The sequence below is a fragment of the Ochotona princeps genome, chromosome 22 (genome assembly GCF_030435755.1).
Source record: "Ochotona princeps isolate mOchPri1 chromosome 22, mOchPri1.hap1, whole genome shotgun sequence".
Taxonomy (NCBI): Eukaryota; Metazoa; Chordata; class Mammalia; order Lagomorpha; family Ochotonidae; genus Ochotona; species Ochotona princeps.
Window position 1 is genome coordinate 21,546,550 of NC_080853.1, and position 16,046 is coordinate 21,562,595.

A 16,046-nucleotide genomic window follows, 5' to 3' on the forward strand; every position below is an offset into this window, starting at 1 on the left:
CTTTTCCATTTTGTGTGCAGAGTTGAAGGGGGTGTGAAGTGAATGCTGGCCATGTTTATAAGGACTCTGGCCTTGCCCCAGCTGCCCCAGGGGGCTTCACAGGACACGCCTGTGGCCCCTGCGCCGCTGGGCGGCAGTGTCCATCAGGCAGCCCTGCCTGTCACCTCCCTCCCCCGCCCCCACCTCTGGGCTGGCCCTGCGGGAGACCCACCGGGAGAACTCCACTTCAAGGAAAACTTCCCCACCAGGGAGAGGCAGCCCTTAGCCAGACTGGCCGGGCCAGCATTCCCAGGCCTCCGTTCCCTGGGCAGGGGGTGGCAGAGGGTCCTCTGGAATCTGCCAGGACACAGACCGGGTGCTAGGGGGTGCATGTGAGTGGGCAGGGAGGAATGTCCTGCACCTGCCCCTTGGCAGATGCATCTCTGGGTTCCGGGTGCACTTTGATCCTGCCCTCCCCTGCAAGGCCTCCGGTAAAAGCACTCCCACAGGAGAACACCACGTGTTGCGCCCCAGTGCGTGCATCTAGTGGGGGTGGGGAGAGATCCCCGGGGCCTGGGTGGGGATGGCGTGGGCTGGCTTGAAGTAAGGCTGGGACCTGTGGAGCCAGTCCTGTTTTAGGCGCCTGACAGGTTCCTATCTCCCCAGCGAGATCCCTGGTCCTCAGAGTAGCTTGCAGCAATGAGGCTTCACGGGAATCGCGTGTGGCGCGGGATGTGCAGTGCCAGCCCACCCTCTGTCGCTGAACGCTGTTGTGGCTTGTGTCGGGCCTCAATCTCCACATCTGTAAGTTGGGAAGAACGCCTACTTCCAGGGCCCCACGAACTGTGGAGAAGCCAGAGTTGTCCAGCAAGGTAGTTCCGGGACCCAGCTTCCCAGACTGAGTGGGTGGCCGTGGGGGCGAACTGGCCGGGGGGCTGTGGGCGAGCTGGGAGAACTGGACTCCACGCCCCACGGCCGGGTGCGCAAGGGTGGGGCGCGCGAGGCCCGGAGACACCCGCTCGGCGCCGGCCAACCAGCGCCAGCCTCTGAATGGCCAATGAGAGCGCGCCTTACAGCCCAGGCCGCGTCGGGAGCGAGGCTGCGGCGAGTGCAGCGCTGACAGGGACGCGCGCGCGCGCGCGATCGAGCTCGGACCCCGGGCCGCCGCCGCCATCACCGCCGCCCGCCCAGTCGCCCCTCAGCCGCTTCCCCTCGCCATGGAGGCGAGGCCGCCGCCGCCGCCGCGGGACTGCCAGCCGCGGGCCGGGCGGCGGCCCTGAGGGCGAGTGGCGGGCCGAGACGCCGCGGCGGAACCGAGGCGGAGCCGCCGTCCCCCGTCCCCAGCGGTCCCGCCCAGCGCCGGGCTCGGTGAGTGCTCGCGGCCGCCGCCCGGGGTGGGCTCCGGAAGGCGCGGGGCGGCTCCGGGGCGCGGTGGGAGGGGTCCTTGGCCGGAGCCCTCTTTCCCTGGTGGATTCCCTTGGGCTCGGGTCACGCATCCTTGCGGGGTCCACAAGGGGGAGGGGTGCCCAGAAACGTGCGGGACTGGGCGACCACCCGTCTCGACTGCCCGGGAAGTTTGCTTGCGTCCTTCTGGGGCCAGGCCGGGGCGCTGCGTGGTTGATTCTGAAAGGACTGAGTGGAACGGCGAGATTAGAATTGCTCCGTTTCAATTAATGGGAGGAAAAAACTCCCGGTTGGAGAAAATTCACACTTGGCGGTGGCCAACTTTTCTTTCCCTTGAAATGCTCCCCAATCTCCTACGGGTCCCGCTACCTTTTGCAGCCCACTCCCAACTGTTGAAGCGTCTCAGAAGGGATACAGATCGGCTCAGAGCTGCCCAGAATGCACGAACAAGCGAGTTGGGCACGCAGGCCTTTAAAAAAAATGCTCAGTAAATGAAAAATTTGTTAAAAAAAAAAAACAACTTAAATCCGTTCCCAGTTGCATTTCCTAAAAACGAAAATAATAAGGGCAGAGCTGAGCCCCATGTTGAGGGTATTTTATTTTTTAGGAGTTCAGTGATTTTTCTGGGGCGGGAAAAGCAGAATGTTCAAGACCACCGTAGTAGGGTGCTGCTTCTGAAGCCAGGCCCCCATAGGATGGGGATTGCACATCTCCCTGGAGTGCTCTGGCTTCCCACCTGCTAGCTTGTTGAGGCAGCCCAGGATCCAGAAGATGGTGGGTGAGAGGAGGATTGACTGGGAAAGGGCTAGAGCATCTTCCTGCCTGGCCACTCCTTTCAAAAACACAGGTCTGATGCTGTCACTTGTTTACTTAAACTCCTTCGCCTTCCTTTTCCCATGGGATGTGTGGAGGCCACAACGCCCTATCTGGTCGTGCAGACTGGCTTGCCCCTACTTACCCCTTTCCTCGTGGCGTCCTCCTTCCCGACATCCCCTACATTTGGCATGTTTCTCTGAGCACCTTTGCCTGCCAGCCTCCGTCACTTCTTGGAGAAGCTGCTTGGGGGGCTCGGAGAATTCCTCTCGGTTGGATGGCCTGCTTGGGGTGTGTTCTAAACCTTTCCGGGTCTCGGATTCCCTATCTCCACCTTTCCATGCCACCTGTAAGTAGTCAGCAGGAACTGGTAGGTGTCATGTCCTAATGGCCTGACACCTGCTTTGCTGTCCCTGAAAGACCATGTCCTCTGCCTGGCCAGGGTGGCTTGGCTGAGGGGTACGCTGTAATAAGGCCTGTGGGAGTCAGGAGACTGCTAGCTGGGAGCCTCTGTGCCGCTTGCTTCCTGTCTCGGTGAAATTGGAGCCAGGAGAGCCAGCCTGCAGAAGTCCATTTCCACATCTCCCATTTGCTAGGCCCAGTGCTTGGGGTCCAAAATGCAAGGGAGGAGGTGGCATCCTCGCCTTTGAGGGGCCCACAGGGTAATGCAGGGCAGGGAGATAGGAACAATTACACCTTGCAGGGACTGTGGGAGCGTAACGATAATGATAGCTCTTGTCTTTTATTTGCTCTGTGACAGGCTGCTTAATAAATATTTTCTGATAATTTTCTCACTTCATCTTTTCAATGGTCCTGTAGGGGCTTACACCTCCTCTGTAGGGCTGGAAACGGAGGCCACAGGGTGGGCAGCCAAGGAAGAGTGAGGATTTGAATCCTGGCAGTCTGTTTCCAGAACCTTTGCCAGGCGCTACCCTCCCTGGGTGGTAACCAGCAAGCCTGGGAAGGAGGGAGGGAGGGAGCAGCACAGACAGGCTGGAGGTAGAGGAGCCCACTGCTGTTGGGAAGCAGGGCAGAGGTTGAACAGAACCGTATTGGGTAGGGGTAAGGGTGTGGGAGAGGGGGGCAGTGTATGGGAGGTCGGGGACTGCAGCTGGCTGGGCTTTGGGAAGGTTACCAAATCCCCCCAAAGTAGGATGGGATCCCTTTAAACCCTGAGGAGAATGTAGAGGGAATCCTGTTCAATGTGGGGAAAAGACCATAAACGGATTTGGGAGAAAAATGCCCAAAATGCAAAGGAAGTAGGTCTTCCTCCCTTCCCTAGCCCCGGGACTCCCGGAACTCCCAGCTTGCCAACCTCCTCCTGAGGCATGGCTGAAGTTTCTGGTTTCTGTGACCTTACAGTGACACTGTTTCTTTATTAACATGTGCCTACCTGTCCTTCCTCCTCTCAGCATGGTGCATACCAGTCACCTATTCTTCTTAGCCTGTTAGAGACATCAGTCCTTATTAGTCTGTGTGTAATTCATTCTTACATGTTGACATTCTCTTACTTGTTTCAGTCATTTGTATCTAGTCTTCAGGTTGAACAACATATAACTTGTTTCTGGGTTCTCTCCTTTACAGCAATACAATGAATATCCTTGTACGTGCTTTGTTATTGTTACGTGGCCATGTGTAAAGTTATCTGAACAGTATAGCCTTGGAAGTGGGATCACTGGGGTAAAGGATAGGTGTAAAATATATAGTCCAGTTATCACCCCTTCAAGAGGGATGTACCAATTTAAAAAATTTTATTTTTTAAGTGTTTGTTACTTAAGTTAGTCCGTGCAGGTCTGTGAGTGGGATGGAGAGGGATGGGGTGGGAAGAAGGTCAGGGAGAGAAGAGACCCTGCCCGTCCTCCTGTGACCTGTAACTGCACAGGGGGGAGGGGAGATACTGTGCTGCTCCTTGCTGCCAGATCACATCAGTGCCAGGGGACAAGAGATGGCCCCCTGATGTTGGCCCAGGGATGCTGATGGGAGAAGGGGGGAAGGAGAATGTCCTGAGACTGTTACTTGAATAGTCTTGATTTTCTCTTTAAAAATACATATATATGTATTTGTAGGGCAGAGTTACAGGAATTGGACAGGGAGGGAAAGAGATCTTTCATCCATTGGCTCACTGCAAATGGTTGCAACAGCTGTGGGTAGGTCAGGCTGAATTCAGGATTCTGGATTGCCATCTGAGTTTCCCACGTGAGTGGCAAGGTCCCTGATCCTTGGGCCATGCTCTGATGCACTTCTAGGCACATTAGCAGGGACTTGGTGAGGAAGTGGAGCAGCCAGGCCTGGAACCAGTGCTCATATAGTTGACCAGCATCTCAGCTAGCAGCTTAACTTGCTATACCACGGCACTAGCCAGCCTAGATCGTACAAATTTATCCTCTCGTCTAAAATGTGTGACTCAATGGATTTTCCTCAGAGAGTTCAAGAAGATCTCCCGGAATGCTTTTCCAGTTTGTATGTATCGACTTTTCCCCAGGCCTCTCCCACTCGACAGGGAGACGTTGAGCCCAGAAGAATTAGAGTGACTTGTGCAAGATGACCACTGTGGGTGGTAATGGGTTATTTTTTTTTACAACTGTGATATTTATATTTGCCCAACACCTTTCACAGGAAGTGCTCGGCGACGATTTGTAAACATTGTTGTGTTATTTTCTCCATCTTCATGTGGAAAAAATGAGATTCAGTGGAGTTTGAATTCTAAGCAGGAAGCTGGCCAAATATAGAATCTTGTCTTTTTATATCGAGTGCAGTAACTAATAAATGTTTCCAAATGCCAAAGCTGAAGAAATATTATTTTTAGTGAATCCTAGTGCAACAAAAATAGCAGTAATATAACACTAACGTAATAAAATGGAACAGCAAAAACCCAATGTTAATATTCTAATATGTTCTCTATAGAAAAAAATACATTAAATGTATAACTTATTTTAATTTACATTCATTTGTGTCAGTCTTGCAGACAAATTTCTGTAGTTGCTTAGTATGTACAGAATATGATTCAGAGGTTTTGAAAAGCATAACATTTTTATATTTAGTCACCTGTGTGTCTTTGTTATTTTAAGTTGCAATATTGCATGCATTGACACCCATTGTTTGTGTAGTATTTTTTTTATTCTTTCCTGATAAAAATGGTATTTTGGGGCCTGGCATGGTGGGTCAATGGCTAACTCTTCACCTTGCAAGTACCAAGATCCCATATGGGCTGCACTTCCCATTGAGATCCTTGCTTGTGGCCTGTGAAAGCAGGGATGGCCCAAAGCGTTGGGAGCCTGAAGTCATGTACGAGACCTGGAGAAAGCTCCTGGTTTCAGATCAGTTCAGCTCTGGCCATTTGGGGAGTGAACCAGCGGATGGAAGCTCTCTTCTCGTTGTCTCTCCTTTGTCTGTAATTCTGATCTGCCTTTCCAATAAAATAAGTCTTTTGTTGTTGTTGTTAAAAAGGTGGGTAATTTTATAAACCCGATCATCCTTTTTCAGCTGCTTCTTTCTTTGGGATTGCCTTGGCCTCGTACCCCTAGTGGTCTCAGAGTCAGAGGATGCTGTTCCAGTGCCAAATTACTACCTGGAGAAGTGGAACTGCTTTGCAACACCATTAGCAGTTTGTGGGAGCCTATTTCCTGACAAGCCAGCCAGTGCTATTTAAGTAAAACGTAATACTTCAGTAACACTGCATCTCTCTTAAATTAATAATTTACATTTCTTCAGAAAAATCACTGGTAGCTCATTTAGACTTTCAGATACAGTGCTATTCAAGAGTGATATCACAAAAGCCAACTTGTGGTGTGGTTGATGATAGAAATAGTGTGGAAGTTTAGAATGGGATCACAGTAGTGTGGGTTGGAAGACTGGATGTGGTTCAGCTAAATGTATTAGGCTGTGTGCCAGGAACTGAGATACCCCAGAGGAGGATGTGATGTCTGTCCTCAGGGGACTGAGGGGTTCGTGCAGCAGACAGACATTAATCACCTTACGGTAATTACAGATCCGATGGATGTGATCAGAGGAAAAGAATGGGGTGTCTTGGGAACACCAGACAAGTTCAGCAGTTAAACAACACTTGCAAAGACTCGGCTCTGGGAAGGCATTTGGTGGCCCAGGCAAGCGCTTCTCTAACTGAAATGTGCACAAGAGCCATCTGGGAATCTTGTTAAAATGCCAAGTCCTGATTCAGTTGGTCTAGGATGGGACTTGGGATTCTGTATTACTAAGCAGCTCCTGGGTGAGGCAGATGCTGCTGGTGGGTGGGTCACACTTGGTGCAGCAAAGTTTAAATGAAAATTTGGTTAGCACCTGAAGCTGGCTGATTGTGGCACACAGTGACATTAGAGCAGTCATTTCCACTTTAGATTCACCTGGGGATTAGCACAAGAGTTCAAAGCCCCCACGCCCAGACTCCCATTAATTGGTCTTAAGTGGAGGCCTGATAATATGCTTTTAACTTCCTGGGTGATGCTAATGTACAGCTAGGCTTGAAAAACCACCTGACTGGAGAGGGGCAGAGTCGGCAGGTGGGAGAGGGCTTCTCAGCCTTGCAAGGATTTTGGACTTTATCTTGAAGGTAGAGTGAAGCCAGTGCTTGTTAAGGCTGAGAGTGAACCGATCTGATCTGTGATTGTGGAGTGTTCATTGTGGCTGCAGTTCAGAACAATGGCTTTCAAAGTGAGATAAGACAGTTTGCTGGGATCCTAAAGAAAAGTAATATATATTTTTTTTACTGTTCTTAATCTAAAAGATAAGAAAGGGGCAGGCATTTGATGCAGCTGTCCAGACTGCTTCAGAGACCCACATTGTGTATTAAAGTGCTTGAGTTTGAGACCTGACTCAACTTCCAGATTCCAGCTTCCTGCTTAAGCACACTCTGAGAGGCCATTTACCTGAGTTCCTGCCATCCATGCAGCAGGCCTGGGCTGAGTCCCAGCTTTGTCACTTCACTTGGGCCATTCTTGTCTGTGAAGACATTTGGGGAGTGAACCAATAGATGGAGGATATTTGTCTCTCTCTGAAATTCAAAGAAATAGACAAAAATAGAAAAATAAGATTAACTATGTAGTTTAGAGGTTGTTAGTGGTTTGTAGGTCATGGGATCTGAATATGATTACTATAGTACTTGGAGCAGCCTAAAGGAAGAGTCCACTGTGCAGTTAGAAGGTTCAGAGTCATGTGTTGGCTTTCAATGTATTGCAGTTTTCATTCAGTTAAACTAAGGCTTACAAAAGGCACCTGCAAAGAAGGTCCTAATAATGCCAGCACAGACGGACAAACAAGATGGCAGAGCTTCTGGGAACTCTTGGTGGGCTGGTAAATCAGATTAGATAAGTAAGCTCCTGGCGTGGGCGCTGGGCCTGGTGATTAAGCCATTGATTGAGATGCCTGTGTCCCTCCTCCTGTGCTGGCTCCAGTTCCTAACTCCAACTTCCTGCTGCTGTAGTAGCTGGGAGGCTGTCATGATGGCTCAAGTAGTTGGTTTCCTGACGCCTCTATGGGAGACTCTACTGAATTCCCCAGTTGGGCAGGAAGCCAACAGATGGGACTTCTCTCTGTGTCCCTTTCTGTTTCTAAAAAAATAAAATAAAATAAAATAAAATTCCTTGTCCTTTTTGTCTCTTTCAAATAATTGTAAAATAAAAATCCAAGGGCTGCCATTGTAGCATAGTGGGTTAAGCTGCCACTTATGGGCCCGGCGGTGTGGCCTAGCGGCTAAAGTCTTTTCCTTGAAAGCCCGGGGATCCCATATGGGCGCCGGTTCTGGTCCCGGCAGCTCCACTTCCCATCCAGCTCCCTGCTTGTGGCCTGGGAAAGCAGTTGAGGACGGCCCAATGCACTGGGACACTGCACCCGCGTGGGAGACCCGGAAGAGATTCCGGGTTCCTGGCTTCGGATCGGCGCGCATCGGCCCGTTGCGGCTCACTTGGGGAGTGAATCATTGGACGGAAGATCTTCCTCTCTGTCTCTCCTCCTCTGTGTATATCTGGCTGTAATAAAATGAATAAATCTTAAAAAAAAAAAGCTGCCACTTATAATTCAAACATCCCCTATCAGAATGCTGTTTCAAGTTCCAGCTGTTCTGTGTTCAATCCAACTCCCTGCTTATGGACCTGGGAATACCATGGGTCCAAGTGTGTGGGTCCCTGCCACTCATGTGGGGAAACCCAGATGGAGTTCCAGGTTTGTGGCTCTAGCGTGGCCTAATTCTGGCTGTTGCAGGGATTTGGGAAGTGAACAAGAGGATTGAAGTATTTTTCTGTCACTGAGCCTTTCAAATACATATTTTTAAAAAAAATAAAATTTAATAATTATCTCAATGGGAAAGTATCAAGAAGCATGTATGAAATGCACTTATATCCTCTGTCATTATTGGGAGTCTTGCTGGAAGAGTATTTTGATCACAAGATATTTGATAAAAGAGAAAGATGTAACAAATACTAAGATAAGCTTCTGGAACAGAAAAAGTTCTGGAAGAAGTTCTGTGTTCTTCTGCTTCCTGCCTTCCTTCTTTCCTTTCCTTTCTTGGTAGAATTACAGTGGGGGGGGGGGGGGCTGGACCATGGTATAATAGGTTAAGTGTCTGCCTACAGTGCCAGCATCCCCTATGGACACTGGTTCACTTGCTGGCTGCTTCAGTTGCCATCCATCTCCCTGAGGTGTCTTGGAAAAGCAGCAGAAGATGGCCCAAGTCCTTGGGACCCTGCACCCATGTGGGAGACCTGGAACAAGCTCCTAGCTTTGAACTGGATGAGTTCTGGCTGTTGCAGCCATTTAGGGAGTGCCATCAGCAGATGGAAGATCTCTCTCTCTCTCTAGATCTGCTTCTCAAGTTAAAGAATACATAATTATATTTTTTAAAAGAATTACAGCAGAGGAGATAAATATCTTTTCAGTGATATTTAGAATTATAGGCTTTTCACTTGAATACTCTAAAAAATTCCATTAACAATGATTACAATTATATTTAGAGCTTTCTCATTCATTTTAAAAAAGATTTATTATTTTTATTGGAAAGTCAGATTTTACAACGAGAAAGAGACAGAGTCTTCCATCCTCTACTCCACTCCCCAAGTGACTGCAATGGCTGAAGCTGAGCCATCCGAGGGCAGGAGCCTCCTTTGGGTCGCCCACGTGGATGCAGGGTCCTAAGGCTTTGGGCCATCCTCGACTGCCTTTCCAGGTCACAAGCAGGGAGCTGGAAGGGAAGTGGAACAGATAGAATACAAACTGGCATCCCCATGGGATCCTGGTGCATGCAAGGTGAGGATTTAGCCACTAGGCTACCACACCAGGCCCAGCTTTCTCATTCTTATGAAAGACAAAAAGGCACATACAATTGGCAGGTCCTTCCTGTCTGCACCCCTGCCAAGGCCCACTTAAACAGAAGCAAAACCGATATAATAGATAAGAAATAATAAGTCAGGAAACCAAAGACATTCCTTTATCAATAGATACTGTTGGAAGACACACAGAAATGTTGCTGAAACGTGGGTAAACAGTATGTTAGAACAAATTTTGCACTGTGGGAGGTTTACCATACAAAGTCCAGAAGGTGCTAGCGTGCCTGAGTATTGCTATATTCACTTAATAGGTGAGTTCCAGAAGAAAATCTGCTTTTGTAAGCTCCTAGAGAGTTAAATTAGAGAAGATATTTTTTTAAAAAAATCATTTGTTTATTTTTTAAAGATTGATTTATTTATTTAAGAGTCAGAATTACACAAGGAGACAGAGAGACAGATCTTCCATCCACTGATTTTTCTCCCCAAATAGCTGCAGCAGCCAGGACGAGACTGGGCCTTGACTGAGCCAACATCAGGAATTAGGTCTCGTACTTGGGTGAAGGAACTCAGCACTTGGTCCATCCTCTGCTGCTTTCCCAAGCCTTTAGCAGGGAAATAGATTGGAAGTGGAGTGGCCAAGACTTGAGCTGGATCACATACAGGATGCCGTTATTGAAGGTGGCTATTTAACTTGCTATACCACAACGCTGGCCCCTGTTTGTTTTTAATTGGAAGGCACAGAGACAGAGATCTAGCTATTGGTTCATTCTCCGCATGCTCACACTGGTGCAGACTGGGCCAGCCTGGAAGCAGGAGCCAGGCTCTCAATCCAGGTCTTCCATGTGAGTGGGGGGGACCCAAGGCCTAGAGTTCTCACCTGCTGGCTCCCCAGTGCACATTCCAGGCAGCTGGCATCAGATGCAGAATTTTGAACACCTGGCACCTTGATATGGGGTGTGTCCATTCCAAGTGTGATGTCTTAACTACTGCACCAGCCTTCCACCCCGGAAGATTTCATCTTAATGTTGAACGATTGCCCTGGTAAGAATACTGGTGTGTAAGATAATTGACCAAGTGTTAACTACTGACAAAGCAGCTGCTTTGACTGAATGAAAAAGTGAAAGTTACTCATTGCCTCTTCATGGGCAAGCTGTTGAATCAATTTATTTGTTATCTTGTGGTAGGATTCTTGATGTATGCTGTTTCCTTTTAAAAATGCCAACTTTTGTGATTATAATAGCAAATGTAATCTAGAAAATTAATATCCTTCATCTGTCTCTTCAAGTAAAGGTTTATTTTAGCATTGAATGAGAAAATAATTACATTTTTCTTAAAAATAAATGTGCAATGAGAGCATTTTCCTTGCTTGTGATCTTTTAAAATAATGTTTATTGAGATACAATTTATATACCATAAAATTTGAAGTGTATGATTCAGTGGTTTCCCAGAGCTGTGCAGCCATCATCACTCTCTAATTAAGAACATTTTCATCACCCCAAAAAGAAATCCTGTACCCAGCAAATTCACTCCTTGTGCTACCCTCCTTCCAGCCCCTGGCAGCCACTAATTTTTCTCTCTGTGAATTTGCTTATATTCTGTACATATCATATAAATGGAATCATATGATATAGCTGAATTTTTAACAATATTTTTGGGGGACTCATCTGTGTATTGTGTATCAGTACTGTATTCCTTTTTATGATCAGATAAAACATTTTCATTAGATGGAGATACCATGTTTGTTTTATCCATTTATCAGTTGATGGGCATTTGGGGATGTTTCTCCTTTTGGCTAATGTGAATAATGCCTCTGTGAACGTTGATGTACAGTTTTTCTTGTGGATTTGTGTTTTTGTTTCTCTAGGCTATATACCTAGACATAGAACTGCTGAATGAAATGCTAACTCTAACTTTTTGAGGAGCTGCTAAACTCTTCTTCAAAGTGGCTACCATTTTCCATTGCCAGCAGCAATGCACAAGGGTTCTGGTTTCTCTGCATCTTTGCCAAGGCTCATTATTCTTTTTTTATACTACAGCTACCTCCCTGAGGGGTGAAGTCATAGCTCACTGTGGTTTTATTTGCATTTCTGTGAAGATTAATGATGTTGGACATCTTTTTGTGCGCTTATTAGTCGTTTGTACATGTTCTTTGGAGAAATACCTATTTAAATCCTTTGTCTCTTATAAAATTTGGTTGTCTTTTTGTTACTGAGCCCTTGTATTATAGGTACAAATCTTTCCTTAGTTATATGCTTTGCAAATATGTTCTCCCATCTGTGGATTGTATTCTATGCTGTGGACATACGTATCCTGTATATATATTATCCTGTATCCTGTATGGAGTAGAATTGCTGAGTCAGATAGTAACTCTTTGAGGATCTGCAGCTGCACCATTTTACGTGCACATCAGCAGTGTGTGAGAGCTTTTGATTTCTTCACACGCTTATCAGCACTTGCTATGGTGTATCTTTTGAACTTTACTCATCCTAATGGTGTGAAATGATACTGCATAGTAGTTTTATTTGCATTTTCCTGATGGCTCATGGTCTTGAGGTTTTCTTTCATCAAAAAACAAAACACAGGGGGTGAGTTGAGCAGTACCTGTGAAACCTTCCTGAAAAGTCACCTGCCTGTTTCATGTAAGAGGTGCTTAAGCTTGACATTTCCAGTAAGAGTTTCGTGTTTGTTAGGAATAGTGTTACTGAGCAGGTTGAGATGTGCTTTATTCTTTTTGCTGCTGGGGTCAGGAGTGGGTGAGAGGAGTCAATTTGTTGTCCCTGGTGATAATGGAAAAGATTGCTTATATGTTCACACTTAATTAGTTTTCAGAGGTCAGATTTTTTTTATAAAGATTTATTTATTTTTTTATTACAAAGTCAGATGTATAGAAAGGAGAGACAGAGAGGAAGCTCTTCCATCCGATGATTCACTCCCCAAGTACGCTGCAACGGGCCGGTGTTGCGCGGATCCAAAGCTAGGAACCAGGAACCTGCTCCGGGTCTCCCACGCGGGTGCAGGGTCCCAGTGCTCTGGGCCGTCCTCGACTGCTTTCCCAGTCCACAAGCAGGGAGCTGGATGGGAAGTGGAGCTGCCGGGATTAGAACCAGCGCCCATATGGGATCCCGGTGTGTTCTAGGCGAGGACTTTAGCCGCTAGGGCCCTAGAGGTCAGATTTTGTAGAGCCAGGAGTAGTTAACGGATCAGCTCAGTTTTGTATGTCTGCAAGGTCAGAGGGAGCCTTTGGTGCACTGTAGGGGTTACTTAAAATTGAGTTTCAGTTCATTAAGTGGCAAATTGAAACTCTAGTTTATCTTTAGTAGTAAGGTTGTATTTTTATAAGCATAGTAATTTTATGTGGAAATAAGAACAGTAACTTCCTTTCATTCTTTGATTGAATGTTAATTTAAGCTTAACAGATTGAATGCCTCCAAAACCCGTACTTGATGAATTAAATTTTCTTAGAATTTTACAATCAGTCATCTAACAGTCTGTCCTTGACAGGTTAAAGTTGCCACCTTAACAAGCAGATTCTTAAGCAGTTGAGCAATCTGTGATAATAGAAAATACAACTCGGAAACACTAACAAAACAGATTCTCTTAAGATATCCAGTGTTTTTCATTAGATGTTTCTACATTCACAGTACTCAAAGAGGTTACATCCTGGGGCCAGCACTGTGCTGGTATCCCTTGTGGGTACTGGTTCTCGCTGACACGCCTCTGACCCAGCTTCCTGCTGCTTGTGCCTGGATAGGCAGCAGAGGATGGCTCAAGTCCTTGGGGATCTGGAGGAGGCTCCAGGCTTGTTGCTTCAGACTAGTCCAGCTCTGGCTGTTACAGTTATTTGGGGAATGAACCAGTATTTCTTTCTCTTCTTCTCTCTGTGAATCTGCCTTTCAAATTTAAGAAAATCTTTTTTAGGAAAAAAAAAGGGGGAATGCAGCACAGTAGCCAAGTGCCTAAAATCTTCGCCTTGCGTGTGCCAGGGTCCCGTATGGGTGCCGGTTCATATCCTGGTCACCCTGCTTCCTATCCAGCTGCCTGCTTGTAGACTGAGAGAGTGGTGCAGGACAAGCTCCTGCGTGGGAGACCTGGAAGAGGCTCCTGGCTCCTGACTTCGAATTGGCTCAGCTCTGGCTGGTAGGGCCACTTGAGGAGCGAAACAATGGTTAGATTGTTCTGTCTCTCCTCTCTGTAAATCTGCCTTTACAATAAAAATAAACAAATCTTAAAAAAAGAAAAACAACCAACATATCCTAGGCAAGTGAGTGGCCTCGTGGTTATGACATTGGTTGAATGTATGGATCCACATCAAAGTGCCTGTGTTGAGCTCTTGCTGTGACTTCCTGATTGCATTTGGATGAGAAAGCAGAGGGGTGATGTTGGGCTGTCAGGTGATATGCTGGTTAGGACACCTGTGTCTTAAATCGGTACCTGGGGCTCTGCCTTCTAATTCCAGCATCTGGCTACTGCAGATCGTGGAGGACAGTGACGGTAACTGCAGTAATTGAGTTCCTGCCACCCACATGGGAGACCTGAATTAAATTCCTGACTCTGATGAGTGATAACAGTTTGGTAGGCATTTGCCTCTCAGGTAAAACAAAGTTTTACAGAGACAGTTTATTAAAATAAATGAAAAGTTGGTCCTGGTATAGTGGCTCAACAAATTAATTCTCCACCTTCAAGCACGATCGTCCCATTTGGGCACTGGTCATGTCCTAGCTACTTCACTTCCCATCCAGCTCCCTGCTTGTGACCTGGAAAAGCAGCAGAGGATGGCCCAAGTCATTGGGCCCTTGCCCCCACATGGAAGACACAAAAAAGCTCCTGGCTCCTGACTTTGGTACAGCTCAGCTCTGGCCTCTTTGACCATTTGGGAAGTGAAGCAGCAAGTGGACGATTTCTCTGTGTGTCTCTCCTTCTCTCTGTAAATCTGCCTTTTGAATAAAACCAAATGATTTTAAAAACAAACAAAAACTTTAAAAATGCATATCCTAAATCTAATTCAAAAGTATTGGTAATATGAGTTGGATACACCTTTTAGTTACTTGCATGTTTCCACCTTGGGTTATAACGTCACACAGTTAAGGAGGGTAGTTTCACTGTTTCAAAGAGCCAAGATTTTTTGATTGAAAATGCAGTTACTTATTGATGAGAGATCCAAGATGGTGAAAAGGGAGCTAAGGATTCTATACATATTTTATAGATAATTCTACTCAAAAGATTCCCCTCCTTACATTGGATTCCTGGCTATAGCATCCATGGTTTGTTTTACAACCTTCTCTTGTACATCTTCTTCCCCCAGATTAACTTTTCGATCAGTTTTTTTCCCCAAAATTAAATTCAACTTTGTGTTTCCTTTAATTCCTTGGAAGGAAAGCTCTGCTGGATGAAAAGTGGAGTAGCTGAGGGCCCGGCGGCGTGGCCTAGTGGCTAAAGTCCTCGCCTTGAAAGCCCAGGGATCCCATATGGGCGCCGGTTCTAATCCCGGCAGCTCCGCTTCCCGTCCAGCTCCCTGCTTGTGGACTGGGAAAGCAGTCGAGGACGGCCCAAAGCTTTGGGACCCTGCACCCACGTGGGAGACCCGGAAGAGGTTCCTGGTTCCCGGCATTGGATCGGCGCGTACCAGCCCGTTGCAGCGCACTTGGGGAGTGAAACATCGGATGGAAGATCTTCCTCTCTGTCTCTCCTCCTCTCTGTATGTCCGGCTTTCCAATAACAATAAAATCTTTAAAAAAAAAAAAGAAAGAAAAGTGGAGTAGCTGGAATACGAACTGGTGCCCTTGTGAGATTCCTACTCATGCAAGGCAAGGATTCAGACACTAAGCCATTGTGCCAAGCCCCATTCTCAGCCTTTTGTGTCTCACCATGTATGCATCTGTGCCTGGGTTTCAACTTTCTTGATAATTAGGATAAAATTTGTCCCCAACACTGATCTAAGTGATAACAAACAACCCTCTGGCCTTCCCCCTTGGGCTGTTTCTTGGTCTCCTACCACAGGCTCAGAACTGACCTTATGTTCCCTTAAGCTGTATTATTTTTATAATCACTGTCTTGATGAATGACACAATGCAGTGATGGAAACTTTGTTTTCCTTTAAAAGGAGTCTTGGCACTAGCGTTGTGGTGTAGTGGGTAAAGCCACCATTTGTGACACCTGTATTCCATGTGGTACCAAGTGGCCTGAGAAAAGCCGTTACACCCAATTGGGGAGTGAAACCAGCAGATGAAAGATCATCTCTCTTTTTCAGTAACTGGCTTTAACAACAACAACAAAACCTTTAAAAAACTGGGATATGTGTATTGCAAACTTGACCTAAGCCGTGATTTTGTTGTAGATCTTACCACAGCATCGCTCACCGCAAGAAGAGTCCACAGTGACCTAATGAAAGGCAATTTTCTACGTAGGATTTCTCATAATTAAATTGTGCTGACCCAGGCAGAGAAATTTTCGAAGTATGAAAATAGTTGCTGATTAAGGACAAATAAAACTTACCCTGGAAATGTCTAAAGACAGTGCAACTTTGAAGAGTGTATGTATGGAGCAACTGCAAGCAGGCCAGCTTGTGCAAGAGTTCAGCGG

General features: G+C 46.8%; 1 protein-coding gene across 2 annotated transcripts in view; it reads left to right on the top strand.

Moving 5' to 3' along the window:
* Nucleotides 1-1,103: 1,103 nt before the first annotated feature.
* Nucleotides 1,104-16,046, top strand: part of PTPRA (protein tyrosine phosphatase receptor type A) — a 106,946-nt gene continuing 92,003 nt past the window's right edge. Inside the window, exon 1 of one of the 2 annotated variants that reach the window (XM_058679882.1) lies at nt 1,104-1,347. The gene's annotated coding sequence lies outside the window, so the exon portion shown is untranslated. The remainder of the gene's footprint in view (nt 1,348-16,046) is intronic. The other variant, XM_058679883.1, reaches the window with a different exon arrangement.